This window comes from Eleutherodactylus coqui, chromosome 4 (genome assembly GCF_035609145.1).
Source record: "Eleutherodactylus coqui strain aEleCoq1 chromosome 4, aEleCoq1.hap1, whole genome shotgun sequence".
Classification (NCBI taxonomy): Eukaryota; Metazoa; Chordata; class Amphibia; order Anura; family Eleutherodactylidae; genus Eleutherodactylus; species Eleutherodactylus coqui.
In genome coordinates, this window is record NC_089840.1 from 190,251,412 (window position 1) to 190,271,567 (window position 20,156).

A 20,156-nucleotide genomic window follows, 5' to 3' on the forward strand; every position below is an offset into this window, starting at 1 on the left:
GATTATACCTGTATTAATGCATGTAGCATTTTCTCATACAGTACATATACAGAATACTATACACACAGAGGAGACAAAAGTGCATAATACTAATATATTCAGAGCCATAATACTAAACTTATTTTAGCTTCATAGCAAATTTAACTTACTTTTGGTTTACTTTAGGGCTTATTCACACGAGCGTATATCTATACATAGATATACGCTACCATCTAAAGCAATGGATTCCAATGCATCAGATAACATAGGCGTAATCCCACCAGGCAGGAAGCTATCTTCCTGACCAGACCACGGCTGCTGCCATTGACTCCTATGGGAGGTGAAAGGGAGTTTAGTAGCCTGACTGCTAAACTCCCTCCCCCTTTTCTTCTCCTCTTCGATCTTGCCACTGTTTGCAATGGGAGGGGTGGGGTGGGGTGGAGGCGGAGCTAAGCTCTGCCCACACCGCCCCCTCCCATTGCTAGCTGTGGACGATGGGTGGGGAGGGGGAATCACCCCACATTGATTAAAAGTGCTAATTTGCCCAAGAAGGTGCCGGTGATCACGGGTATGTGCTGCATTTAGCACATACATGCGCGGGCAGATGTGTGTGATTGCTTAGAAGATAGGACAGGTCCTTTTTTAGTAGTCGCGAAAACAATGGGTGCAAAAAAACTATTTGAGAATGAGCCATTGAAATCAATGGGTTTTATTCTCTAAGTTATACACATGGGAATTTCCCATGAACAAAATTGGTGCATGTGACGCTCAGGGAAATTTTCAGATGAAAATTTGTGCTTGTTTTTGCTTGCGTTAAATATACGAGCAAAATATGCAGAGAATACAATTTATTGATTTCAATGGGATCGTGTTCATGAACAATTTGTTTGTGAGAATTCCCAGTGCGCAAAAAAATATGACCTGCTCTATTTTCTTGCACATTTGCGGACCAAGGGCCCGTAGAAGTCTATGGGAAATACACAAACATACACTCAATATGCACACAGTTGCACGATGCGCTTCGCAATTCCGCAGAGAAAAGAACACATCTGGAAGCCATTAGGCTAACTAGCCATTTAAGTCACCAAGGGAATGTGTCGTGCATGCATGTGAACTGGTCCTGTGTTCACAAAAAGTACAGTATTATGCACTGATATCCATGCAAATGTACCTCAAAAACCTTATTCACAGTGCAAGAACATTGCGCAAGTGTGCGCAATTGTGCATACAGATGTCTGAAACCAGTCTTACATACTGGCAAAAATCTTTTGCAGATTTTACCTCAAATTCTACTGTGAATCCCCATATGTGTATACTTATATATCCAGACCAAAAAAACACAACGCAAAGGCTTCATAGGGACTGACCCTAAATGATGGCACACAGTCCCTCTGGTTTCATGTGACTCTGTGAGGGACAATATTCTCCCCTATACTTCTAGAGAATGAAGTACTTCTGTGATTCTGCATCCATAAAAACTATGTCTTTTTGGACTCCAAAATTTCCACTGACACCCAAATTATAGTAACATAGTTCGTAAGGCAGAATGAAGACAATGTCCATCTAGTCCAGCCTGTCTATCCTCCTGTGTTGTTGATCCAGAGGAAGGCAAAAAACCCCAAGAGCAGAAGCCAGTTAGCCCTTTTGGGGAAAAAATTCCTTCCCGACTCCCTAATGGCAATCAGACTGTTCCCTGGATCAACCCCTAATAGTTCCTACCTACCTGTATACCCGGATTAACAATTAACCTAAGATTTATAACCTTAGGGTTAGGGTTAGGGTTAGGGTCTTTCTCCAGAAAGACATCAAGTTCCCTTTCAAACTCCTCTATGGATTTTGCCATCACCACTTCCTTAGGCATAGAGTTTTACTGTCTAACTGCTCTTACAGTAAAGAACCCCCTTCTATGTTGCTGATGAAACCTGCTTTCCTCTAAACATAGCGGATGCCCTCTCATTACCGTCGCAGTCCTGGGTATAAACAGATCCTGGGAGAGATCCTTGTATTGTCCCCTCATGTATTTATACATAGTTATTTGGTCGCCCCTTAGCCTTCTTTTTTCTAGAGTAAATAATCCCAATTTTGATAGCCTCTCCTGGTATTCTAGTCCTCTCATTCCATGTATTAGTTTAGTCACCCTTCTTTGAACCCCCTCAAGCACTGTAACATCTTTCCTGAGCACCGGTGACCAGAACTGTGTGCAGTATTCCATGTGGGGCCTGACTAGTGCCTTATATAATGGAAGGATAATGTTCTCGTCCTTCGCCCCTACAAATCGCAGATCCGTAACAAGGTTTTGTACCTTAGATGCTTCTCATACTGCTGGTAAATGTAATCAGAGGCCAAGTGAGTATGCACAGTTTACAATACTTGTAGTGGAAGCATGTAAATCTTAATGTCATTTGATGAGGGGAAAAAAATGTCAAAGCTTTTACAGAAGTGAAATTGATCCTCGCTGGCAAATTGATGAAGCTGTAAAGATATTTACAGTAAAATATAGCATCATCTAATAGTAGTATTTTAAGTATTATTCTTGCATTTAATGTTTACGTTTTTATAATATCCAATATCGAATAAATAAATAAATAATAAAGATATACACATATACACACACACTATACGTATGCAGTACGTTCATTGGAAGTGTGATGGTTGTGCTCGTTGAGCTCATGGAAAGGGAATTGATTATCTGACCTGGGACATTAAATATATTTATGTTAAAATGTTTTTTATTGCATAGCAAAAAGCATAGTTTAAGATAGCTGTTTCAATTATTTATAACAAGTCAACATTCTCAGCAATAAAGTATAATTCCCGACATTGGCCATATGCTCAGGACTGCAATGGACAAGGAGTGACTGGTAAGTGTTTTCTACTTGTTATAAGAGTATAAGCTGTCTACTCTGCTCTATTACTTGTAGACTATTGTCATGTTTATTCATCAATTTCTTGTATATACCTATGTAAACATAGGCAATGTGGCTATCAGGACAACTTCTGTCTATATGCCCAACTTGGACATATGGACATCAGCCAAGAAGCAATGACTCTAGCTCAGACATCTCCGGCCTTCTTTGTATTCCATGGACAGCCATTCATCTGATATTCTGCCATGCAGGAGAAATACTAACTTCCCCCACCAAAGTCACCTGTTTACCAGAGGTCTTGCAAGCAATCAGCTGAATGCCATTGTGCATGGTCACTCTCATCTAATGAAGGTTTGTCTGTGATGAAAGGCAGAGCGGTGGCTCACTTGTTAGCACTGCTGCAGTACTGGGGTCCTTGGTTCAAGTTTGACCAAGAAACACATCTGCATAGAGGTTGTATGTTCTCCATGTGTTTAGGTGGGTTTCTTCCCACACTCCAAAAACATGCTAATAGGTGAATTTATATTTCGAGCTACCATGGGGACAGAACCCTGCAACAAGTGATGTACAGCACTCTGGAATTTGTATGCACTATATGAATGCATAAAATAAATTAATCAACCTTTATTGAAGGAACAATATCACATATATAAATATGGAAAATGTTAAAAGTACAGTGATCCTCCTATGGAATCACAAAATTAACTTAAGCTGAGTAAAGTCCAGTTTTTTATAAATGCTACCTTCGCCATAACAATACCATCAATTTGATTTCAGTATCATCTGCAAATATTGATATTTTACAATACAATCCCCTCCCCCTCCCCCAAACATTGTTAATAAATATATTTGAAGAGAACAAAAATATCTCAGTGCTGGAGAGCTAGCCACCCATTTCAAAGAAAAAAATCGAAAACATGCAAAATGAAATCTCCGAAAACTGCCTGGCTAGCTAGCCCCGATCTTGGTCTCTCCAGCACTGCATCTATCACTCACTATCTATACTAGAGCCAACGACAGAGAAAGAAGTCTCTAGACTGCTCTCCACTGCTTGTCCCACCACCTGTGATAGCGACCCTCTTTTCTCACACATCCTCTGGTCTCTTTCCTCGGCTGTCATTACCCACCTCACCGCCATTTTAAACCTCTCCCTGACCTCTGGAATTTTTCTCTCCTCATCCAAACACTCCATCATTTCCCCTCTTTTAAAAAAAATGACCCCTGCTCCGACCAAAGCTGCTAATTACCGGCCTATCTCAAACCTCCCCTTCATCTTAAAACTACTAGAATGTTTGGTTTATTCCTGCCTCACACGCTTTCTCTCTGATGACTCTGTTCTCGACCCTCTTCGGTTCGGCTTCTGCCCCACACATTTGACCGAAACTGCCCTCACAAAAGTGTCAAACAACTTGATGACAGCGAAGTCGAGGGGTGACTACTCCCTACTAATCCTCCTTGATCTGTCCACTGCATATGACACTGTTGACCATTACCTCCTCTTCGCTCTGCTCCCCTCTATCGGCCTACATGACACTGCTCTCTCCTAGTTCTCCTCCTACCTCTCTTACCACTCTTTTAGAGTCTCCTTTGCTGGCACTATCTCCTCCCCACTACCCCTCATTTTTGGAGTCCCCCAAGGCTTGATCCTCAGTCACCTCCTCTTCTCTATCTACACAGCCCCAAGCGGACAAACCATCTGCAAGTTCCGCCTCCAATTTCATCTCTAAGCTTATGACACTCAGTTATACTCCTCTTCCCGTGAAATCTCTGAACCATTCCTCCAAAGTATCACTGACTATCTGTCCGCTGTCTCTAATACTATATCCTCCCTTTTTCTCAAACTTAACCTCTCTAAAACTGACCTTCTTATCTTTCCGCCTTCCTACCGACCTCCCCTTAACATCTGTATTCCAATGTCTGGCATCATAATAACCCCCAAACAGCATGCCTGCTGTCTTGGGGTCACACTGGACTCTGACCTCTCCTTAACCCCCACATCCAATTCCTGGCCCGAACATGCCACCTGCACCTCCCCTCTCCAATCCATACTAAATGTGGCAGCTAGTCTATTTTTCCTATCCAGCCGCTTCTCAGAAGCATCTGCACTATGCCAGTCACTGCACTGGCTACCCATCAACTATAGAACCAAAATATAAATGCATCATTATCATCCATAAAGCTCTACATGATGTGGCACCACTGTACGTCGCCTCCCTCCTGTCCACACACCTTCCAGCCCACACACTCTAATCAGCCAACACATTGAGATTAAACACTCCTCTAATTCGATCTTCACATACTCGCCTCCCGAACCTGTCTAAAGCAGCAGCACTGGTCCTCTGGAACCCAAAACATGCGGACAATTCCTGATGCATAGAACTTCAGATGTGCCTTAAAAACGCACCTCTTCAGGGAAGCATACCAAATCTCCTGATCTAACCCCCCAACACCACAACATGCCTCCTGCCCCTCCCTATGGCTCCCGACACCTTCCATCTTCTGCCCCTGTGTCTCCTTATCACCCCCTATTCTGTTTTCTAATAATTAAATACCATATGTAATTTTCATACTGTTTTGAGCTCCCCCGTGCCTCCTCTTCTGCCCCTGTACCTCCTGAACCACCCTCACCCTGTCTTTCTCCAAATAAGTGTATACCACATGTAATTGTCTTGTTTTTGTTCCCCAATTCTTTGAAAGCGCTGCGGAATAACTTGGCACAATACAAATAAAGATTATTATCATTGTGTTTAACCTCTGGCTGCAGCTATTCAACTATATGCTATATCGGCTATTGACCACTATCAAATTACTTCAAATAACATAGATCTCTTGTGGCACACAAGGGCTGCGTCTCTGCACTAAGACACAGACGTTATAAACTTCACAATTTACCTAAGGTTCTATCTAGCCATGACTGCCTTTTTTTTGTACTCTTTATCTAGTGCCAGGTGGCCTGCTGCAGCATTACTCCAGTGTTAGCGTATTATGCATAAGCGAAAATAATGAGCATCATATCAGAAACACAGTAAATGTTTTATGTTCATTTTCTGTATAAGCTGGGAAATGCTTCATACATACAGCATTAATCAAATGCATGCTTAGGTGAAAATAGACCAAAATATGCCCAAAGTGTGTTCTTTTGACATTTGTTCGGGAGGAATGGGTTAGCAGTAGAGATGAGCGAGCATACTCGTCCGAGCTTGATGCTCGTTCGAGTATTAGGGTGCTCGAGATGCTCGTTACTCGAGACGAGCACCACGCGGTACTTGTCTCGATTAAACGAGCACTGACCATTGAATTCAATGGAGCCGGCAATACAGCCGGCTCCATTGAAAGCAATGGGCTGCCGGCGAGCGCAGGATGAATTTTCGGGAAGGGCTTAAAAATATAAGCCCTTCCCTGAAAAAGAAACATTTTAGTGCAAAACAAAAAAAAATTACAAAAAACGTACCTCTCTGCCGCTGCTGTGACCCCCGCTGGCATGAAGAACACATCCTTCATCCCCGCTAGTTAAAAGAATTCCCTGCTGCTACATCTGCCACATTCTTCAGTTCTCAACCGCAGCTGTCACACATGACAGCTGCGGTAGAGAATCCTGCTGCCGGCATCCTGTCAATGGCTTTTCAAGGTTGGGCTTCATAAACCCTTCCCTGAAAAGCCATTTAAATTAGTGCAAAAAATAAAAAAAAAACAATTCTCACCTCCCTTCAGTTGCCGGGGCTCAGCCTTGACTTCTAGCGCTGTCCCAGGCTCTGTAGTTCTGAGCTATCAGCAGCCGGGGATTTAAAATCCCCAGCTGCTGATAGCTCAGCAGCGCTACAGAGTCGGGGACAGCGGCAGAAGTCCCCACTGAGCCCCGGCAGCTGTTAGTGGCTTTGCAGGGAAGGGCTTCACAAGCCCTTCCCTGAAAAGCCTTTTAAAATAGTAAAAAAAATTAAAAAAAATAGGTACTCACCTTCAGCTGCCGGGGCACAGCCACGTCTTCTCCTGCTGTCCCCTGCACTGTGTTGCTGAACTGCTGATCTATCACCAGCCAGGGATTTAAAATTCCGGCCTGCTGAAAGAGCTGAATGTAATTGGCTGACGTGCTCAGCCAATCACAGGCAGCTCTTACCTGTCATTCATTCAGTAAGAAATCCTTCAAAAGAACATATTTTGTGTGTAATATTTTTAATGCAGTTGATAGCACACTATTAGAGTTGAGCAAACATGCTCGTCCGAGCATTAGTATACGCGATGGTGCTTGTTACTCGAGCGAGTACCATGCCGTGTTTGACTCCTCCCCGTTTTGACCCCTCCCCGCATTACCACTTCCAGCTGTGACATGCCAACATGCGCACGTCCACAGCAATAGGTGGTTGGCTGGAGAAGAGCGAGAGAGAGAAAAAAAAAAAAGCTCAGCACCCGGCGGGTGAATTGCAAAAATGCTCGGGTCTCCCATTGACTTCAATGGGGTTCGTTACTTGAATAGAGCTCTCGAATATTACGAAAAGCTCGACTCGAATAATGAGCACCCGAGCATTTTGGTGCTCGCTCATCTCTACACACCATATAATTGAGTTCATAGGGGCTACTATACATATATAGCTTGTATGCAGTATTTTGGGAGATATAAGCATAGCAGGATGTCACACGTTATTGTATTATTTAACTTTGTTATTTTTGCTACCTTTTCCTCAAGAATGATCAATGCATTTATCAGTATCTCTAGCTTATAGTTTATAACTGATCAGAAATTATCTAAAAGTGGACAAAAATTGAAACAAAAGGTTCACAGGAGGAGAAGAAATTTCAGACATGCTTGTAAGGGTCTCTGTAATAAGCTTTTAGAGTGTGCTGCCCTGATACTAAAACTAAATTAGTCCTTTTAAGAATTTACAGTGAAAGCTAAAGTCTTGTGTATGGAGAATATTGGTACTCTGCAGGGAATAATATATGCATTAATTTGCAAAAATAATAACTGGTTCCCTGCTAGCACACAGATTAGCAGCAATGGCAGTGTCTTAAATTCAATAATGGTTTATACTATATGATTAAATGTAATATCAGATCACTTTCAGTAATGATAGTGAATTAAGGAAATGGTGTAAATATCCAGCTCCCCTCCTTGTTAACATCCATTTTCCTCAGTTCTTGTGGCATTTACTAAACTCTCTTGGTTTTTTCCACTGGCGGTTTAGTTGCTTGTTGTTTATCATAATTCTGTCTTTGAGATCAGCTCTTCATATGACTTTCTGGTTGGTTTGTATTGGTCATTAGAACAATAGAATAGTTGTGCTGTATGCCTGAAAATCAGCCACGTGGTGACTTTGATATTGTCACATACACCCAGGACACACTAGATGCGTCACACAAACGCACACCAAACAGTGGCAAACAATATAGACAACTGCAATACCGAAAACACTGTCCCTAAATAACCTAACCCAGAGAAGGGACCTGCCTAAATAAAGGTAACCAACCCTGAGAAGGGCGAACCTGGCCATGTACCTCGGCCACTAGCTGATCCTACGTGAGATAGAAGAAAACCAACAAACAAAATGAAAAGATAAACCACTGTACTTAGCTTTACAAGACACAGGCTAACAGGACCTCTAGCTCCCAGCCCTGACTACACCCAAAGCCAGAGAGAGACTGATAATCAGCTCAGAGCCAAGCACAAGACCAGGCTAAATAGACCTGACAAATACCCACAGGTGAGGCCAGGCATGTCTCACCTAACACCACTCCCACCAGGCCAGAATACAGAGAAAAACACACACAAAACCTGTACCAGACCACCTAGAAAAGAAGTGATCCTAGAACCCCCGCAACACATATAGTTATAAACCCATAGCTAAGTATTTGATGCAAATTTTTATATATTAGGAAAGGTTGTTCCCCCAAGTTGTTTCTCTTTGGAAATATGGGGGCATTTATACAAAACATTTTATGCCAGTTTCTAGTCACAAATTTCTGTGGAAGCTTGTATTTCTGCAAATATTTGCTACTTTTCTTTTATCTGCACTAATCCCACCACATTTTTGAAAAGAGTGATCTTGCCAGAAATGTTTAGCTTGCAAAAAAGAAGGGTGATAGGTGAGTTAATGGCTGTCTACAAATATCTGAAGGGCTGTAACAGTGCAAAGGGATCAGCTCTATTCTCATCTGCACAAGGAAAGACTAGAAGCAATGGGATGAAACTGAAAGGAAGGAGACATAAATTAGATATAAAAAAAAGGTTCTGGGTGAGGGTGATCAATGAGTGGAACTGGTTACCACAGGAGGTGGTGAGTTCTTTTTCAATGGAAGTGTTACGATTGGGTGGGCAGACTAAGCACGTGGCCCACACGATCAGGACCAAGAGAGGAATGGGTATGCACACGGGTTTCTGGCAAACTAACCCTGTGCTACATGGAGGTTGACAGTGGTCCTACCTAAGCGGGGACATTGCCCCAATAAGGGCAGCCCAGCGGTCTTCGGATCTGAGCCCTAACTGATCCTAGGAGCCACGCATTAGAACAGGACGCATTCACATGCCACATGACAGGGACTGAACAACTGGACACACAGAGTCAGAATACACAGCATACAGCAGGCACAATGAAAACACTAATAGCAGATGATAAGCTGAATATAAATGCGAGGTGTTAGTTCGTACATTGGCCAATGAACTTAAGCTGCAAGCCCCGGCAAGGCCCCTCATATCTTGCAGTTCTTACACTAGCAAGACACATCTACTAGAGGGCCCTAGGGGCCAACCTAGCGCAGACATAGCAAACAAACTCAGCAGACCAAACTGACACAAAATAAAAGTACAAACGGACATGAACCACAAGGCACAGATCACACAGCAAGCTGCAACAGAACATATAGCAGGTAACAGGACACATGTCACAGATACATCCAAACAGTAGAAGACCAGCTTCAGACTGACCAGGAGCTGGATTTATATGTGAGCAGAGACCCAGGGGATTGGCTAGCAGGAAGTACCACACCTAGCCAGCTCAATCATTAACCCTGAGAGTGCTGTGCTGCTGAAAGCACAGTAGTACAACATGTCTCAGCAGCACACGTAACAGGAAGTCTTCAAACAGAGACTGGACAAATATCTGTCTGGGATAATTTAGTGATCCTGCACTGAGCAGGGGGTTGGACCCGGTGACCCTGGAGGTCCCTTCCAACTCTACAATTCTATTATTCTATTACAGTGGCATTGAAAATGCCAGGCCTTGTAACTTTTCCCCTTAGAGTCTTAGAAATATATGCATATTTAAGGGGCTTGAGTCTAGCTAAAACATTCTCTAGAGGGCAACTGCCTATGGTAACCATAATATCTGTTATGAAGGTTTCCACATAACTTCTCAAGGTATTGCGGCTTTATAAAAGCAAAGGATATGCTTCTAGAAGTTTTAAATTATGTCAGGGTCACCATAGCTTAGGATTTAAAAGAGATACCACCTTAAAGTTAGCATCTACAAAAGTTGGCAATATAAGACCTCAAAGCATACAGTCACAAAAGCATCAGTTTATCAGGATAGCCCCATTAAAAGCACCAGAGTGTCCACATTAACAATAGCCCCCAAAACTGTTATTAGAGCCTCTAATGATTTGCTAACTTGGGTGTTAAAAGGGTTGTTCAAATGAGCCTCGTGTGGTGCAGAGTGTAAGCTCTCGCCTACAACCTAAAGGTTGCAAGTTCGATCCCCACATGAATCAGGTAGCTGGCTCAAGGTTGACTCAGCCTTCCATCCTTCCGAGGTCAGTAAAATGAGAACCCAGCTTGGTGGGGGGTAATAAATAATAATTACCTGAAAGCGCTGCGGAATAAGTTAGCGCTATACAAATACCATGATTTGATTTGATTTTGCATCTCTCTTCCACACCAATATGGAGAGACAGAGCTACACACCAGATGGTACAGTTACTTGATACCCCTCAAGTATTACTAACATGATCTAGTAATTATAATAATATACATGTATGATACTTATGTGGTATTGGATGGTTCTCTTGGCAACTTGCCCACTGGACATGTAGCAGTTTCTCACCACATCAGATCAGGTGGAAAAGAAGGGTGCTGCACAACCCCATTCCATGGATCATAGTAGAACTATTATGGCTGTCATAGATCCTGTAAAAGCAGAAGCTGTGGCACCAGTATAAACCAAGCCTTACATGGTCATAAGGATAAGGAATCAATGTAAATGCTCAACTTAATCAATATACACTGTATCTCACCATCTTCAAAAAATTAACATTGGAATATCCTATCATAAGGTTGATCCCTTTCTTTGTATTATTTCTTTTCCAACAGCTTTCAAAATACCTTCAGGTATTTGGCTTCTAAATGTCAAAATTTGTATATTTAATTTTGTTTTACATTAAAATAATTTCCTCTTAGTGCAAGCAAAATGCAAGAATTATTAAATTTTATGTATCCAATAAGGTTTGTGCATTACTTATATCTTTCTAAATAACTTATAACTAACATTTAAAAATATTTTATTAAGCATTGTGTAGTTTTTGATTATACAATATGTCTATTCTTGTGTATTTTTACTGTTTCTGCATTCACTGGGGCTTATTTACTATTCAAAATATGAGTTTTTGTGGCGCAAATTATGCCACAAACCTGTGTTACATGCACACGCCACATTTATCATGTCTTTTTAGACATTTTCAGACAGCTTTTCTGGCTTGTCTAAATAAGGGTACGTGTTTGAAATTGCGCCAGAAAATTGCACTAAATTACTGTGAATTGCTCTAAAATCTTGGCCCAATTTTTTGAGTAAATTAAGCCAATAAATATGTGGTCTAAACTTAGACTAGAAAGACCTAAATTTGAACAGGATTTATCATTCAGTGATAAATTTGGTGCATTTTAAGACTGTCTAGCCTAAGTTTGCACTATATAACCTTTAGACAATATTAGTAAATAAGCCCAAAAGATATTATTTTGTTTGATTCTGGGACAAAGTATTCCTACTCCATTTAATCTTTCCCTTTTAGAGTCATAATGTCTTTTCCACCAACAAATAATGTGTACACATTCAGTATCTTGCTAAAAGTAATTGGTACAAACTGCTAAAATAAGTCTATTTCCATGCTTTATAAACTTGATTGCTGGATCAACAGCTCCTTCTATCCTGAATAAATAATCCTCATAAATAACTTTTTTCCTTTGCTTTTTAATTACTTTGCCATATTGATTAGTACTCATTTGCAGTAAATCTTTATTGGCAACTTCCTCATTACGCTCCTCAAGATGTCCTCTTCACTTTATAATGTCCTCATGAACATTTTCTACCTCTACTCAATCTGAAAGTCAATAAAACATGCATATTAGAGTGTAGACTGCTCATTATGTGCAGTACTTTAAATAAGTTCCCTTCTAGCGTAAGGTGATATGTCACTATTACAAGGAAGAATGCCTTCAGGCCAAGTAATAAACTGTCAATGTTGGATCCTTGACTTGGTGCAAAGCTTCCTTGTCAATGGTGCAATATGTTGCAATATGCAGAATCGGTACCCTGTTTACTTGCCTTCAAGAAATCGAGCTACAATTGATAACATTCATATAACATTCAGATATATGTTCATTATCATTGACCAACTATTACTCATTTTGTGGAGAGTAATAGCTAAGGACATGTATTGCATATTTCATATAGAAATACCACTTTTGCAACAGCAAGTTGCAAAAAATTAAAGAGTATCTTCACTTCTTTTTAGTGTACAGAATGGGTGGTTTTAAGCATTTTTGCAATAGGTTTTATCAGCCTTTTCTGTACATTTTACTTACAAAACCTCCATTCAGCTGTGCAGCTGGGTAAAGTTGGAGCTAAGAAATCCATCTTCACCTCACTGCATAGAAGTAGGTGCAAAATCTCAGTAAAAAAAGAAGTCCTGTGCTCCTTCATGAGAGTGAATATTGATAATACAATATAAAGAATATAACACTTACTTTTGAGAGGGGTCCCCTCCATAAAGACCCCCTTGACAGGAGAAATAATGCCTACTATCAAACTTCAGTGAGAGCCCCCAGCTTGCATCCAAAGAAGGTTTCAAACTAGGACAGTGAATTAAAAAACTATTTATTCACTTAAACACATAGCAACAAAACAGCAAACAAATAAATACATGTAAAGGATGGTGGGTATAAGAACTCGGAGCTTACCAGTTGTTCTGAACCTATCCCTTCTTATAATTCAAAAAGTGCCAGGGTCTCATCCCTTTAGGACATCATGCATTCATAGATGCTGTATTCTGGTATGCAAATGTGGTGAGGTGCACCAGAAGAGACAGGCACCAGCTGGCGTCGTTATGTCATGACTGCTGAGCTTCACTTCAAGAACAGGGGTGCTCCATTGTTTATCCCAGGAGTCTATACAGTGTCTGGTGGTTGATCCTGCAGTTCTCCATTCTTGTGGATCTGGTAGATTGGAAAGACTTTTCTTCACTGGCATTTGGGGATGTCTTCCGGTTATAGCGGTTGACCCAGTTTATCTGTTTCAGACTGCCTGTACCGGCGGGTGAGTCTTCTCTTTTGTTAATTTTTTGGAATAACATTATTAGATCCATCTAAACGTTGTTCTCATACTACCGTAGTTTGCATTGAAGTAGAGGGAGCTCCATCCAGCTATGTCTGCTGCGGTTCTCTGCAGAATAGCTGTAGACATGCTGTTGCAATATATAGTTCAATTTTATTAATGACTGCATTTTATTTAATGTAGTCTTAGTTTTACTGTGTTTGGAGGAAAATTATATCAATACTAAAGCCTCATCCCAATTGGAATGAGGTGATCATTCACCACTTGAAGAGGTCTACCATGCCTAAACCTGAAAAAGCTATTACATTGGTAAACTCCACATTTATGTACAAGAGATCTATAGCTTATGGATGCTTCTCATAAAAATTTCAGTTCACTTGGTCTAGGTAGCTTGAAAATCCCCATTGCGCCATATCTTAGCAACTCAGGAAAACCAAACTTGGACTATATTGATTGACTATGTAACTCACAGACTGTTAATTTAAGTTTTATTTCTGTATTAGTTAGTATCTAACCAAGATGCCCAACAGTTTAGTATTGTTTACTATGTTCCTTCACCTTATACATAAAACAATGCTGAAATTATACACATATATCACTATTTCTCTGTTTTATGCAATATAATGTTTGAAATCTATGCTGACAGCTTGTAAAATGTGCATGCCATGGGTAACCGAAGCCCAAACACAATGTTAATTGTGTATGGGCTTCAGGTCACACACCTCCATTGACATCAAAGGAGGCCACCTGCAAGGATTCTGCTGTAAAATACAGCATGCTACAATTTTTCTTACACTGGCGGAATACGCAATTCGTATCCGCGAGTGTGAGGGAAAATTTAAAAGTACATTACTTTCAATGCTTACTTTTTACCGTGGATTGTCTGTGCTAATCCCGGAATCCACAATTCAAATCTGGTGAGACCACCTTGATGGCCCTTTTACATGCAACGATTAACGCTGAAAATGCATTCAAGCAACCGAAAAGGAGCAGCACCATTTGTTCGCATGTCATTAGGCACTGATTTTTAGCCCACATAAAAACCATCATGAAGCAGCTCAAAATTTGTTCCATTTGAATGGAATTTGTGAAGTCTTTTGAGTGGCTTGCCAACTTGAATGGACTCAGTGTGTCTGCCTGGCATACTGTTTACTCTGCCGAGAGGAGACAATAGAATACTGCAGGCAAAATAATCCCTCGCATAAACACACACCCCTGAAAAAAAAAAAAACAACTGGTACTGAGTTTACTTTAACTAATGAAGGAAATGGAGATGATCAAAAGCCCTTATCTGCACCTGTAATTTATGCAAAAATGTTGTTAATTCGTTCAGTCATGGGGTCGTAATAGTTTAAAATCTTGTCAAAAAGCTTTCATCAATTTATTAATGTAAATACAATATATGTACATATACCATCAGATAATGGAAGGTGTAACCAACTCTACTTTGTTTACTGATAACCCTAATTATACTTTCTAATTTAAACTGAATTGCTGAAACTTTTCTGCTGATAAAACAGCTTTGTTTATATGTGCAAAAGCCAAGTTTGGAGCCACAGCAGCAGTGCTTTATGTTCTGAAGACTCTCTTTGTTTTCTTAGCTTCGTCTACTTTAGACAGAAGATACCAATAATGTGATTGATTTTTTAAGTCTTTCCCTACTTTTAAGTGAAAGTTTGTACAAGGACAGACAGGTTTAATTGGAAGGCAGATTATCTTCAACTGCTTTCTAAAATTTACATTGCACTCTTGAAACTCGTGGACTTCTTAATTTTTCAAATGTGTCCTACAAAGAAAAGAGCAACTTGAAAGAATGGGACTCAGTCATGCGTGGATAATTTATTCCAAGTGTTATTGCTCTAGTAACAGAAACAAAATAATCTTGTAGATATGATCTCTTTTAATGGCTAACAGAAAGTAATGATGTTAACAGCATGAGCATTTGAGGTTACTTAGGTTTCTTCATCAGGCTGGAATAACAGTTTATTCCAATAAAGGTGGTTTTACACTGTAAAACTATCATTTGAATAGTTGCTCGAAAGAGCAAATGTAAGCGACAGTTGTTCCATATAAACTATATAACTAGTGAGAAGTGAGAATCAATTCACTAGTTATTTTTATTTTTTTTAATCTCACCTAGAAATATTCACTGGTTGATTTATCATATGGTGTAAAGCGGTAATCATTGTCTTTCATCAACTAACCAAAAACTTTACAGGTAAGTGTGCACTGCTTCGTTGTGCATCTCCCAGCAAACACTTATTGACTCCTGCCTCTTTTTGAACAGTTTTTCCTCCCACTTAATGCTCAGTAGATCCAAAAAGCATATACATGCGTGTGAGTGATTCTCAACTGAACAGTCCTGATGGTCTTTGATAACAGATTGACCAAGGCTCGAACAAAAAAAAGTCCTTCGCAGACGAGAGAATAAGAGGCACCAACTGTTAAGTCGAACAGTGAGAGACTGCAGCAGCAAATCTTCTCTAGAAAACCGTTCGCACATATTGTGTGCATTAAATGGACTCGGCAACCAATGAACATGCATTAGGGGGAGGTCAAAATTTCAAATACATGACCACCAAAGAACCTTAAGCCTTCTAACTAGTCAAACGATATTTAGGCCCATCTATTTGTTCCCAACAATTCATTCAGCAATCATGATATTTAACAGCAAACAAAACACAAATGCTCTGTGCAAAAGCATACACACATGAGTTAATCATACACCTTAACAACTATTTCACCTGATTATTCAGATGATAGTTGTCCAGTGCAAACCCACCTTAATTTAGCCCAAGAACAAATGCATAGTAAAAGATCACTGATGACATCACTTGTCAGATGAGCGACACCAGAGCACAACTGAGCCCAAAACTATATAAAATAACTCAGAAAACCCCTGTAAACTTCAGAGCATGATGCACAAAGGGACATATAAATAAAGTAAAGTTGAATTTGTCATTGAAATGTTTCTTTCTTTTGAAGACCGCAAATTTTTAAATTAAGCTAGCCTAGTGATTAACTGATTTTGGGGACGGCTTAGGAAACCTTTACTGATCAGTTATAACATTTGTGTCACGTCACAGTTAGCACACAGTCAAGTATTTGCCAGCACACCTTTGTTTTTGTGGGTTCTATCCTGACTAGTTAGGGTTAACATCTCCTGTGCTTACTAGTCTAATGGTATAGGGACAGTCTCTATTAATAAAGAACGTAGTGATATTAGTCTAAAGAAAGGTTTGTGCTTTTATTGTGGGCAAGATAGGCACTAGAGATGAGCGAGCATACTCGGTAAGGCGATTTACGAGAGAGAGAGCATTGCCTTTTTTGAGTAACTGCTGGCTCATCCCTGAAGATTCGGGAGGCGCGGGGGTGAGCGGGGGGTTGCGAAGGGGATTGGGAGGGAGAGAAAGATCTCTCTCACTTCCTCCCCCCGCTTCCCTCCCCCTGCCCCCCGCCTCCCAGGGCCTCCCAGAATCTTCAGGGATGAGCCAGCAGTTACTCGAAAAAGGCAATGCTCTCTCGAGTAAATCACCTTACCGAGTATGCTCGCTCATCTCTAATAGGCCATTTATTCGCAGTTGTCCTGTGAGACCCAGGAACAAGCAACCAGTTATTCGGCGGGATCCACTAGTGGCTTGGTTGGCTAAGTCCAGGCAAATTTTCCCAGCTGTAGTAATTTCAAATAATGACATTACATCTGCTGGTGTTTGTCTGGATAGTGGGTTGGACATGAATGTGAGAAATTCCCAGTTTGCTCGAAAAACCGGTCTAAAGATAGAAACTCTCTCTAAACCGATTTCTGTTTCCACTGTAGATTCATCCCTGTGACACATTGCTCCTTACATATGTTTAAGAGTTGGTCAGTTTCATGTAGAAACTATATATTTCAACATATAGGAAGGCCTGCCTACTGATATAATCCTAGGATTACCCTGGTTAAAAATGTAGAACCCGATTGTCCACTGGGTTTCTAATGAGATTTCTGGGCAGGGAACCTGTTGTCTAACCAGGTGTATTTCTGCAAATACCCAAGTTAGAAAGTATTAGCTCTCATCCTGATTCATGGAAAAGTAATGATCTATTTTACTAAATTAACTAGATCTGGTGTGATTTTTCCTGTTTCCAGTTCCCCTTGGGTTTTGTGCACTCGTTCTTTACAGACTATTGTGACTGAGGCCATTTGTGTAAGGCCCAATAGTTCTGTCCTATGTATCACAAATCTTTCCCTCTAGTTTTATACACACTTGTTGTCTTAAATTATGTTTTTGCTCCTTAATGTGGCATTTATGCGTTTGTTTCAGGCCCATATGGATAAGTCCTGTATGACGTTTTGTCCATTGGAGGAGTTGACATATATATTTTTTTCCCTAAAGGTTCAGAGGTCCCTTTTGTTTGGGGGGTGTAGTGTCACATCACAGTCAGCACATGGTCAAGTATTTGTCAGCACACCTTTGTTTCTGTGGGTTCTATCCTGACTAGTTAGGGTTAAGATCTCCTGTGCTTATTAGTCCAGTTTAATTAGACCTGCAACTGTCAGCTAGATGTGGCTGGTGATTGATATTCCTGTCAGCCCGTCAGCTTCTCCCTCTTCCCTATATAATCCAGCTCTTCCTGGTTGGGAGTTGCTGATCATTTTCAGTGTTCCCTGAACAGTAAGCCTGCATAGAACTCCTGCGTGCCTGGCTCCTGAGTTCGAGTTTTTTTCCCTATTTTGTATCTGTTGTTTGTCTAGTAATCTATTGTTCTTGTCTTTTAGTTTTTGTCTGTCTCTATTTGTTCCTTGGTTTCAAGCACTGTGGTTCCCCTTGGACCTCCATCTTGTCCTTGAGCAAGAAAGTGGGGTCATCCCTTTCGTAACGAGTGCTCCGCTGCAAGGTGAGTTCAGTCTGAGGGGTTCTGAATGTCCCGCTCTGTCCAGCCTGGGTCTAGCCACCAGTATTAGCTAGTTTTCACATCCGTTCTGGCTGCCCTCGTACCAGGTTCCTGTTTGCAGTCCAGGAAGAACGTAACAAGTTGTTAACAATTTAGTATTATATGCCAGAACAAGTGCTGGGCTCACATGAACAATTCAAATTCCGTATGCAGCTTCCCGCATCGGAATCCAGCTGTGGCCCCAACTAGTGACCCCATGTACCTTCTCTTTGTGTACTGCAATTCAAATCCGGCTGTGTGAGACAGGCCTAATAGAGCAGATCCAGAGTTGGTAATCACCTTTATGCTCACCATATGTCCTAATAGTGCATTTGGAAGGGAGTTGTTTTCATTAGACAATCCTTTTAATGGCCTGGTTATTGCAGCAGGAAAATTTGGAAAGATAGATCCCAACTCCATGCATTTCAGCAGTTGTACCTAATTGCTTGCAAACCTTAAGTAAGCTTTAAAAGGGAAGATATTTCATTAGGAAGTGTCACTTTTCTCTTGGTTCAAAGCTGTTGTGAGTGTAGCTGGTGTGTGTTTTTTGGGTGATATGCTGATAAATAGGCTCAGATCTCTTGAGTTAGACTTACTGTGCACTGTGTGTCTAAATAACCTTACTTTGTTCTGTAATTTTGAGAAACTAATGAAATTAGCAGTTCAATTGCAATGCATATTGCTGATCCATATTGTGTCACATTACCAACAGTGCCAATTAGAGGAGGCACTATAACATCGTTCATGGTGTTAGTAATACTATGATAAGTTGATAACACATAGTGCAACATGACAATGGTACAGTATCTGTGATAGTACTTTTATTATATCCACGAGGACTATTACAAACACCGTCTACAGAGACTCTTCCTTACCTAATCTCACACTAGGGCTACTTTCACGAGATTATGATTTATGAATAAGGACAACTGTCCCTGCCCAACTACTGGTCAAATGACCCAAACTCACAGCATCATTATCATGGAAGCAAATGCATATATTTAATAGTATTTTGCTTGCATCAAATGTTGACCTTGTTTTTTTTTTTTGCTGTGGCTCCAACATTTCAATTCAGGACAAGTCTTGTGATTGATGGTTTTCAGGCCTTCTTCTATCAGGTTCCACTAAACATGTACTTTCATGAAGAACACTAACACAATCATTGGATACCTAAGTCTCTCTGCTCCTGTACAGGTAAGTCTTTGGTGTCCAATAATTGCCTTAGCATTCGCCTTTCTAGTAATGTCCACTGCTGTCAGTTTTATACCTTGGACAGGAGAGGTATCATTTTTTGTAAGTGGAGTTACACTAAAATCGGAGCAAATGGAGAAACAATACTGGTAGCCCGGCACGGCTCTCCAATGAAATTCAACAGGCAGATATGCGTTTTTGGGATATGCCCCTTCATCAGTCAGGTTGGGTTAGACATAACTCTTGGGGTTGGAGAATATACCTAAAAACGCTGGTGTTACCAGAAGGCACGGTGAGTCTGCCAGGGAACACCAGGAGAGTAGTCATGACCACTCCTCCTGGTTAGTGCAGGACTACTAGTATTTATTTGTCTATTTGCTCCATTTTGTCCACCAGTTCGTGGCTTCATCTGCTTGGCAGTACCTCCTGCTGAAATTAGTTTTCACACAAATCCATGCTCTTTTCTCTTCAGCTCCTTGAGGCTTCTGGTGGCCAGACATTATACCAGGCTCTGGACCCTCATACACACCGGAATTGCTCCACACCTTTTCTATCTAGTTACACTAGAGGCATGCAGAGATAAAATAGGGAATCCATGTACTTCTATGGGAGCCATATTACAACTTCTAGACTAAACTGAGCTCAATATGACCATGTGTTGCTGTTGAGTGGG